Raw genomic sequence first — 11,287 nt, 5'->3', positions numbered from 1 at the left:
ATGATGGCATACATTGCACGCTGACTGATTGGTGTTTGTGTTGTGCATGATGTCTACTAGTATTTAATCTACACAAAAAAAAGAGACTCAAGTCAATGTTTCCCTTCTTGTTGTTCAATAACAAAATTGTACTACTGAAGGCCGATCCATTGCATTTTTGATTCTGGACTAACTGGACACTACAGATTTGGACACCATGACCATACCATACTCACAGACAGTCAGTAGGATCAGAGATGATTGTTGGAATAACTCGGGCATTTCATGAAGTGGCCTAAAAGTTAAACAACAACACCAGACCTACTTGTCTGTGTAGTGATGGAGGCGAGTGTGGTGGTGTGACTGACAACGGTGCATTGATTTTGTTACTTAATTTGGAAAATACTATGTTGCTGTGTGTGTGTGTGTATGTGTGCTCAGTGCGGTCTGGCTCAAATTTTAAGCTACGTGGAGGTTGGGTAGGCGGCCTTGCTCCTGTTGTTGGAGGTAACTATGGAAACAGACATGATTTAGCCATTCCGCCTCTAAAAGTCTTCTTGCTGCACCCCTAGCTTAATTTATGCAGTTTAACTTTTCTCCTTGATTTTTCAATATCCTTTTTGTTTTTCCATCTACAGGCCGGCCTTCACCCTGTGCTATACTGGGAAAAACAGCTCACACTTACCTTACCAAAGCGTTTCTGCAGGCACCCAAGATTGACGGACGGAAAGTCCAAGGAAGGACCAGGAGGAATGTGGAGATGCAACTCCCAATTTGGCAATAATTATACTATCATTTTCATTTGATTAATTTTTTCTCTTCAATCATTACAACTGTGCGTGTTGTTATTTATTTTGATTATATATTTGACTCCTACAGGTTTTTTAAATTTTTCTTTGTTATCTTTCAAAGGAAGCCCGGTACAGCAAATAACATAAAATGCATGTAACTTGGGTCTCTCTGGGGGCAGGCAGGCAAGGCAATTGCATAATAATTAATAATATCATCATGCCTGCATGCATTTCCTTTTTCTCCCTGAACAGATTTATATGATGGTCGGCTGCCAAGATTTTGTGTGTTGTCCATGTGTAGTGTTTGTCTTTGTCAAACCTTTCCCTCAAATCCCCCTTCCCAACCATTCATCAAACCCTAACCCTCTTCTTCCGGGCTGTGTGATTTATATAGAGGTGTGACTAAATTAAATTTATACCAATTATTGATCACACACTTGCTGGGGCGGATGTGGTGAAAGTAACACTAACTCAAGGCAGGGTGAGGATGTTCTTCTGCTCTAATATATATACTATAGCCCACACTGGCAATATTAGATTGCCTACCCATGCATAGTATTCGATATTCTTTTTTTTCCCCAGGGGAACATAATACATCTATTTTCAATTCTGCAATTGGTTGCCAGCAGCGAATCATCCTAGTTCCAGGACTAAAGGTTATGAAGCCGCTTGTCTGCTTCATAGCTCAAGTCGACTTCAGTTTGTAACTTGTACTAGGCTAGCCCTTCAGGCATTTTGGTTTATTTTACTTTAGCATTGCTTATTATCAACGATTCATCATGGTTTCTTGTTTGGCAGTCTTCTTGTGTCCTGTACTTCTACTACTCCTTCCCTAGTCTCCCTCAGGAGACTGACTGTCTCATTTTCTTTTTTTGCAAATGCTACGGTTAGTATCCACTTCTACTACCATCACCCTGGCACCCTGGGAAAACAAACCATCGCCATGCAGGCATCGCTTCACCCAAGTATAAACATCAATCACAGGTAAGAGAAGAAGTTCGGGGTGGCATAATGTATTTACTATGGAAATTAATTAATTCACATACTCTCACCCTTCCAAGTCCATAGGGGTTTTAGTTGCAGACTGCATAGAGTAGGAGGAGAGACTGGCAGTACTAGTAGGACAAGTCACAAGTGAGGGTACTGCATCTATCTGTAGGTGTGTTACATTATCAGCAGATTTCAATCAAAAACTGGCTGCGGCCCTGCAGCAAAGGAAACAGTGTGAAGTAACAGCGTAACCCCCCACAAAGATTGACATCATATGTCAACTATAAATAATTTATTCTTCTAACAAATAAACTAACTAGAATGGGAAAAAAAACACAACACATGACCCACCCCTGTCCCTAACCCCAGCCAATATTCATCATTATTAAAATGTCCATAAAAAAAAACAAGTTTTCCCCAACGCCCAATTCCCATCCGCCCAAAAAAAAAGATAAAAAAATGAGCAAGCGACAGAGGTCTAGCGGCGGGCTCACCAGATCGTCCTCTCCAGAGTGTTTATCCGCTCCTCTAGACATGCCATCGAAGGAGCGTGTGGGGCTGAAATGTCTTGCAGTTGCACGAACAGGGGTAGGCGCAGTGTTTAAAGAAGTGCGGCGGGCAGCTGCCCGACCACGGCGCCATACCACTGGGGGCGTTGGAGTAGGCTGCAGGTGCTGCCTCTGGCAGAACCACCAGCTGCCAATATTCATTATGGAAGGCATCCAGCTTCCGTTGCCGGCCATGGCTGCTAACTCCTTCCTGTTGTGTTGTTGTTTCGGTTGGGTAAGAGTAGCTATATCAAGAAAGAAAAAAGACAATTGTAACCAATACTCTTAGCAAAACAGAAACACGAAATTAGTTATACACATAATATTATAGTGGCACAGTAGCACTATAACATTTGTGGTATCCTCCCACTTCCTCAGCCTCTAACATTTGCGGGAGTTTCAGGCATTACTAGGCACTATGGAGTAGACAAGTCTTTTTCTTCTCTCTTGTTTAGCTAAATTAACCTTGTAGGCATGCCAGCTCAGTCAGCTTGTGCCCTAGACAGACATACTCGAGTCGTAATCGCAGACTCACATTACTTTACTACTGTCTGCAGGTGGGGCAGCTGTAGTCCACAATTATCTTACTTTTCTATTATGGCCATACTCTGTTAAATCAATGGCAACTGCTCAATTTCACTTTCACCCTGACTACTTCAACAAGGTAGATCTCTGATATGAATGATTATATATGGGACTATGTGAGGTACTACTATTGTTTGATTGTGTACCCATGCAGCCGAAAGGCCACCCATGGCAGACACAGTCGAAATGACATAGGTAGGGAGTGGGCCTCAGAGTCGGTGGGAGGCAATTAATAATGGGTGGGTATGGGTACATACATACACAATATATATGTTGTGCTGGCAAACTACTGTGAGTCAAGGGAGTATTCTGAAATACAACCTTTAATCAAAAACCTTGCGGAAAAAAACAGTCCTTGTTTCTTCCCAGCGATTTTTCCATCTATCTTTGCATTGCTATTCTAGCATTTTTTTTTTTATTCTAATCTTATTCTTATCTTCACCCTTGGCTTTGCTACTCTGGCACGATTTATTTTTGTTTTACATTCTCTTCATTCAGTGACAGTCTCCACCTATGTATTCCGGGCCCACGCATCCTTCTCTGCCAGTCATATATTGCATGTCAACCGTCATTCCTCCTTCCATCATTCTTTCCCTTTTCGTTCAACCTAGCCATCAAAGTCATCTGACTCTTAGTTTACTTCATACAACTTTTCCCAACTGAGTTGAAGTCAGATAGAAGAGGCCAGTAGTTACTCAACTCCCGCCTCTAATGCTATTGCTAATGCTATTGCTATTGCTATTGCTAAGTAAAGGGTGTCTTCTTTAACCGCTGTTCACAACAACTTAGTCTCTCTCAACAGTACAGTTTACACCCTTGCAGTAAGTGTGTATTGTCAATAAGTAAGGAATATAACTTACCACCGCCGTCACTGCTGCTGGCTCACCCCCTGCAGCTGCCGCATCTGCTCCCTCCTGCCTGGCGTCGCCTTACCCACTGGCCCCGGGAATGGTGGTCGGTACGCCTAGAAAAACATTACACTTTTATTATATGTCCTATAAGCCTCCCCTTATTTATTTTTTTCCCTAGCAAGATTGAAAATACATTACATACGTACACCACTCACATCCCTATTGCAAATCAGGTACTAGAGTAGAGTAGACAGTATGTCCTATTCTATCTAAAATAATTAAAATATCTAGCCGGGCATTTTATTGGTGCCAATTTTTGAAAAGCCTCTCAAGAAGAGGACAACCCAAAGGACTAGAGTCAGTGGCTAGAGCTATTAATGAATTTGAGTTTTAAAACTTTTTAAAAAGAAAAAGATTGGCAAATGGGCGGACAATCGGACATGATGTCTCTCGAGTCCTCTTTCTTGGTTAGAAAATCTAATTGTGCCCTTATACTCCTCATACTTTCTTACAGCCATGGTGCACGGTAATTTGTTGTTCACAATCAACTGCTGCTAATAATAACAGTACTACTCTTCCTGAAATATAACTAACCACAGTCTCAGTCTACATACATGGCTGCCTTTGTCGACCTTAAATCCGCCTTTGACCTGGTCTCAAGGAATAAGCTGTGGGAGGTCCTGAACGAGATGGGGATGCTACTGGATTTACTTCCCTCGATTGTACGCCTCCATGAGGACAATTATGCGCAAATACGCTGGGGGGTGGCGGGAAATAAGACAGATCCTTTTCCCATTACGTAAGGGTGTTCGCCAAGGGTGTGTGCTGACTCCCACATTGTTCTCCCTTTTTATTAATGGAGTTGCACATTTTCTTGATGGCATTAACACTGATGCCCCTGTCTTAGTTGGAACAAAAATCCCCATTTTAATGTTCGCGGACGACACACTGAGAATCTTGAAAACACTGGGTAGATTGCAGCATGCCCTCCAGCGCTTTGAAGAGTTTTGTCTCCTGAGGGGTCTAAAAGTTAATTCCGCTAAGACCAAGTTCATGGCATTCAATCAGCACAGATCTTTTAAAGGGAAAATGATGATGGGTTACCCCTGGTGCAGGTTGATGCCTTATTCTATATAGGCATCAAACTTCAGAAGGACATGAGGTGGAAGCCACACATCAAAGTCATGGCCCTAAAGCACAGGCAGCTAGCTGGAACCCTTAGAAAAGAACTTAAAACCTATTTTACAAAACCCCTAAGCCCGGTACTCCAAATTTAGAACACCAAAGTGGTGAGTTCAGTACTCAATGGGGCCGAGCTGTGGGGCCTTGATAATTTGGTCCAACTAACAACAGCCGAGAATGTGTTTCTGCGCGCAATCACTAGTACGCCACAAAGTACACCCATGCTCCCTCTCAGGAACGATATAGGTAGGAAAGCCTTAAAAGATTTGGCCAGACTACAGACACTTTTTTTGTGGCGTAGAATTTGGTGCACACAGGAACTGGCCGTATTACACAGGGCTTAAGGGACATCTTAAACTTGGACCACTTTCATAAAATTAGGTGGCTGCGCGAACTGAGAAGTTTGCTAAATAAAATGGGCCTATCACATCTGTGGGATTCCCCTTCCACCGAAATGTTCCCAACAAAAAACAGTCTTAAAGAAGCCTACTGGGAAATGGTTGCGCAAGACGAGTTTAGGAGTTATGACCTGACTTCCCTCTCGGGGCTCTTTCTCCAGATTAAACCACGCCCAGGTTTTGAGCCATATTGGGATATCATTGAGAAGCCCGTGGACTGTAAATTTGATTTTCAATTTAGATCAGGATCCATCCAAATGGTTCACTACTAGGGATAACAAATGCCACATATGCACCACACAAGTAGAATCATTTGCGCATGTGATTTTGACAGCCCTGCTTATGTTGGCCCACGGAAAAACTGGCTGGTCCAGCTTTGTAAGAACCTGGGTACAAGATCACATACCACAGCCCTGCGCATCCTCTGTACTGATCCATCACCCAGGTATGCAATCCCGGTGACAATATTTTTGAGGTGGATGTGGCTTATACGTTCTAAACAAATCAGGGTGGATAAAGTACAGGACGAACTCCCCCACTAGAGCGTAGGACTGAGCTCATTTGACCCTGCGGGGTCTTTTATGCCTGTCAATGTGCTAGCGACTGTTTTATCTGTGCTGCTTTAACACTGTGATTTCATTTTAAGTGTAACACATTGCTGGTCCTGAATGCTTATTTCCACAAATGTTTTAACTTAGATTTTAACTTCTCATAATTTTGATTGTCTCAAATTTTTTATGACTTATACAGTCGAATAAAGCTTTCTTGACTTAATAACAGATTGATTAAAAAAAAACAGACACTAGAAATATAAATAACTAAGTTGGCAGGTAATGCAGGGATAACAAGAATTTAGGAACAGATAGATCGAAGAAAATTTGAAAAAAAAAATAGAATTAGGAAACGGAAATAATAGTTTGAAAAAAATAAGGTGCAGTAAGGGAAATTGAATTATTAATAGTAACAACAGGAGGGATTACTGGGGCCAGCAGCAGAGCCATTTGTAGTAGAGGAGCAATCCTGGGAGTCACCTCCAGCTCCCGCCTCGGCAGACCCTTTCGTGTTCTTGCCCCTGGATGCTGAACATGGCAATTGCAATAAAAATCAACAAATCTAAACTTAAGTACCACCTAGCCCACCTATTCCAAAGAGTTTGGAATGAATAGCCCAAAATTATTCGCAATCATCAATGAATCAGACCACTTTGACAGGCCAATTTACTAAGTCTGCATTTATTTTAATCCTGAAAAATGCATAGATGGACGCATGGATATTGCATACACCAAATTGTTGGTTGGTTGCTGACGTTGAGTTGCTATATTATTCACTCACTAACAAACTACAAAAGGTTCTACTAAGGAGTCAGCAGCACGTGATGGAGGACACGTCATGCGGACCGCTAAAAAATGGGCAACTAATACTAAGTAACTAACTATAACTATATCTTGGTGACGGGACAAAGGAAAGGAGTCTTTCTAGTCTGGATTACCTAGCTTAAGTTCTCTAACCTCTTTTACTTAATCAGCAAAGCCAGCTCAAAGTTGTAAACAAGTAAGCTTAGTGGTGCGGAGCACGTCTAAAAGAATAACAATCACATAATTTAAGATTTTTAAACGTAACTTACCTGTACGTAAGCAGCAGCAGCATTCTTGCTATTTGGGGAAAAAATATTATTTGCAGTAACACAGAACAGAACACACAATAGTAATAAAAATGAGCTACTCACCAAGCCCCATGCCCTCAAAACATAACAGGTCCAGCAGGTCCTGCTCCCGGGCCAGAATGTCGGACCAACAGTGAGTCAGCTGGTTGTAGGTGCGCCGGACCTCAGAGCAGCGAAACACTGCCAAGCGCACCATTGCCCAGCGGTGGTGACGCTCCTGGATCCCATAGCCTGAACCAAACCTGCTGCCTGCTGTCAAGGTTGAGGGGAGGTGGTGCTGCACAGATAAACACAAGGGCAGCACCTCTACCTCCGAGAATAAGGCCCGGACCTGCATCCCTTCCGGGTGCCGCCTTCCACGAGGAAGGCGGCTCCCGGTTGAACTCTACTTCGTCTTAGTACTCTTAGCCATGGTTCTGGGGTGCAGGCAAAGGAAAAGAAAATGTAGAAGTAAAAAATTAAGTCAGGAGAAGAAGCAGGGAAGTAAAAAAAGAAAAAAAAGCAAGTAATAGAAAAACAGTACAATAACACAGTAAAAGTAGAAAAAAACGCACAAAATATACTCTTAGGAAGAGAGAGGGATAGACAAATAAAAAAAGATCAGAATTTTTTTTTTAGAAAAGGTTGAAAAATATTGGGAGGATTCAAAACATGCCCCAGAATCATAACAAAGAGTAGAAAAACAAGATGGCCGTGCCCATTGGCGACCACGTGGTGAAGTTTGCGCGATATTTCCCCCCGAACACGCAATCCGCTTTGCCCAATGTCAGAAATATTTTGCGAGCATGCGGATCAAGCCACTCTGCATGCTCGGAGAACTCTGCGTAGCGTTGCAGTTTTTTTATTGCTTCGCGAACTCCGCCCGGGCTTACTTAATAATCTTCCCACTATGGATGGGTGACAAAAATTCACTACCAGTCTCCCTGAATGATCTTTAGTGAAGGACCAATCCAATCGACCCTGTGCATCGTTAGAATTACATTCCTCTCTGCTGGAGTAACACTTTTATGAACGCCAAGATAGTGTGTAACTTCATTATGAGCCAGTTCACAGTCTGTGGTTGGGTGAGCATTAAAGGAGGGACACCTGTCAGTACTTGCACATACAGATACGCCTCAGGGGGGGATTTAGTGTTACAGTGCTGGGTACGGTGTTTATGCCACTATTTGCTTCGAACTGCATATCTGTCCGCCTCTATAATCCTACTGTTGGTATTAAAGAAGAGGCCTGATTGCCCATGCCAGGGACTGCTCCACCCTGTGCTGCCACAGCAATCCCCACACCATCACCATTGTTCCTCCCTGCCTCAGTGGTTGTTAGGACCCTCTCATTCCATGGCAAGGTAGCTGCCCTAGGGGGGTTCTTCTGGCAATGGGCTATGAGGTTTGCAGCGGCAAATGTGCTCAAACTTACCCAGATTAGAAACATTCTGCCCATATACAGACGTTTGAGCTTTGGAAAGCTTAATCAAGTGAGCTTCCATGGCAGACAAACTTTCCTTAATTGGGCTTTGATGTTCTTGCAAGATTTTAGTATTCCCAAAATATTTCCTAGGAGGTTCAATGCTTCCACTCCCACCCCATTCTGCCCTTTACTGGACTTTGACTGTTGCAGCGATTGAAGTGTTTGGGCGTTGGGCCTCGTACGTTTAGCAGCAGGTTCTGTGGGTGAGTTAGCAATACTTGCACTCGGGGCACCAAATAAACACAGGGGTTAACCTTTTCTACTGTGACTGCGAGTAGGTACCCTGTTCTTCTTTGCTGGGCAGTCCTTCTCCAATTTTGGGGGTGCGTCCTCCGACATACTACTACTGGCTGGCATCTCCACCCCTTCACCCCACACTTTCCTCTCCCAGGCTCCATGGACAACCAATCGGAGCTATTTCATTTGAAATTACCCATATAACCCACTTAAGCATGGTATCTATGCTTGTGGGTCTCAGTCGGGGGTGGCCCAGCCCAGCCTCGTTCAACACAGACCGGCCCGGCCTTGGCCCGTGCAAACAACTGGTGCTTTGCAGCACTTGCAAGTCCATCCTCCTCAAGGTTCAGGTGTGTGTGTGTGTATGGGTGAAGGTAGCTTCTGGGGCAGCAAGTCCCTTCTGCTGCTCGAAACAACAATTCCCCCAACTCTGCAAGAATCCCATGTCACAGTAAAGCAACTGGTGTTCTGTAGCACGAGCAAGCCTCTTTTACTCATGGCACAGGTGTGTGAAGATGGCTTCTGAGGGCAGAGAGCCTTTTCTGCTGCTTGAAACTACAGTGACCCCAACTCCGCAGGAATCTTTTGTCCCCTCCAGCCAATTTTCAAAGTCGTTTTGAGATTAGTTCTTTTTAGAGGTGTAACTTCCAAAAAGGTTGGCTTCTGTGGTACATACTTTAAAACTCTGGTCTCCATGTTTTTGAAAGGAAGCTTGACAGGTGCCACTTTACCCAGTTTCTAGGTAAATGTTTACAAATCCCTAAGCAGTCGAGTTTCTGTAAACATGCGGATAGTGACGGAGAAGTCCAGTTCTATTAGGTTCAGGTGCCATGACTGCTTCCACTGAAAAAGCCAGAGAACCTCACCTGGAATTCATTGAAGTGGAAACTCGAGGGCCACTCTTAGTCAAAAGCAGACAAAAGCTCCTGGCTCGGTCAGAGTACCAACTGATGTTTATCGAGATGACTTGTCTACTTGGGCACCTGTCGTAACAACGGTGTTCAATATAGTTGATGACCACGAGGTGGATACCTGCATTCTAGAAACCACAATTAGATTTCACCTTCGCAAAAAAGGTCCTTGCAATGGCCTGGAGAACTATCATCCTATCTCCTAACTAATATGGGAAACACTTACAGTAAAATAGTACTCAAACGTTTGGAAGCAGGACGAAGACAATAAGATCCTGTCACTTCTACAAGCCAGTTTTAGATAAGCTCAAGGCACATTCAATCATGCCATGATAGTGTACAATAGAAGCTTGAAATATGTACGTATCATAAAATGTGACTCTGTTTAGGACTTTTAGTGACCGAAAAAGAGCCTTTCGCTGGGGTCAATAGATCTATTTTGAGGCAGAATTTGTTCAGCCTAGCCCTCACATATAAGCGTGCACCTACCCTAAAGCAACTTCATCTTGGAAACAGCTTCAGTCAAAGGTGATCACTCCCAGTTTTAAAATAAATCCTGGTGTATGGCAAGGTTGTGTCCTTGCACTTCTCTTATTCAATCTTTATATTATTGACGTGGACAGAAGTCTTTTAGATTCGAACCTGGGGAGATAGAATACCGATTCTGTTAGCCTATGATGCTCTTCTCTTGTCCTGCAGTACATTAGTGATGCACAAGTTACTCAGAGGAGTTGAGGAATAATGCTTGAAGTGGAACCTTACGATGAACAAATAAAGAAAACATATTTAGATTTTAAATGCACAGTGACATTTGAAGAATACATTCAAAACCCGTATCTCTTTGTATAGCGATGAATATTATGACTAGCTGGGGATTAGATTCGACGAGAAATTGTCTTGGGAAAGGAGCTAGTAAAAAGTGAAGCCAGTACGAGCCATTACGCTAATTGTCTATTCCGGCTGCAGATTAATTGATCCCAGTATTCAAGTCTACCAAATGAAAGCAGTGGCTGAAAGAGCGGCTACAGCAAAACTCTTGGGGCTTAAAAAGGCCACCAGAATGGGGTAAGTTGAAAACAGATTTGTGTGTAGTTTATTACACTTAGGACAAGGGACACTCAGGGCCCCATTAAGCATGCAACTGGGCATGAAGATTGTTGAGACCACTTTAGCTCTTAAACCAATCCTCTATTGGTTGCAAATTTGGTCCTTATTTACTTTGTTGAATGATTTAGTATGGATGAGTAGTTGTTTTTTTGAATATGGATAGGACTCATAGTCATTTTATATGTTATGGTAATTCATATCTTAGAATGTATGCCTTAGATTTGTAAAGCGAAAACAAGAACGTTGAAAGATGCAATATTTGACATTTTCCTTGACCATTGATTTAGACTCTCTAATGGTTTTATTGTTTCTTGATTGCGACAATACAAATGGAAGACAGCTCAATGTGTTAATTTTTAATGGTGCATTTGGCAAGTGAGCTCAATCCAGAAAGGGCAACTTCTCAGCTGGCCATCCTTTTAAAGTAGATGCACTTTACTATCATTAAGATGGGTAATAACAGCACCCATTACTGAAATCTCTAGAAATGTACCGTGTAAAAATACGTTTTTATTTATGGTTTTCCAAAGATTCCATTTTATTAACGTCACAAACGATTACGTTATTTAATTAAAGCAAAC

The sequence above is a fragment of the Lissotriton helveticus genome, chromosome 9 (genome assembly GCF_964261635.1).
Source record: "Lissotriton helveticus chromosome 9, aLisHel1.1, whole genome shotgun sequence".
Taxonomy (NCBI): Eukaryota; Metazoa; Chordata; class Amphibia; order Caudata; family Salamandridae; genus Lissotriton; species Lissotriton helveticus.
The sequence above is the reverse complement of the archived record's forward strand: the minus strand, read 5'-3'. Positions refer to the sequence as shown.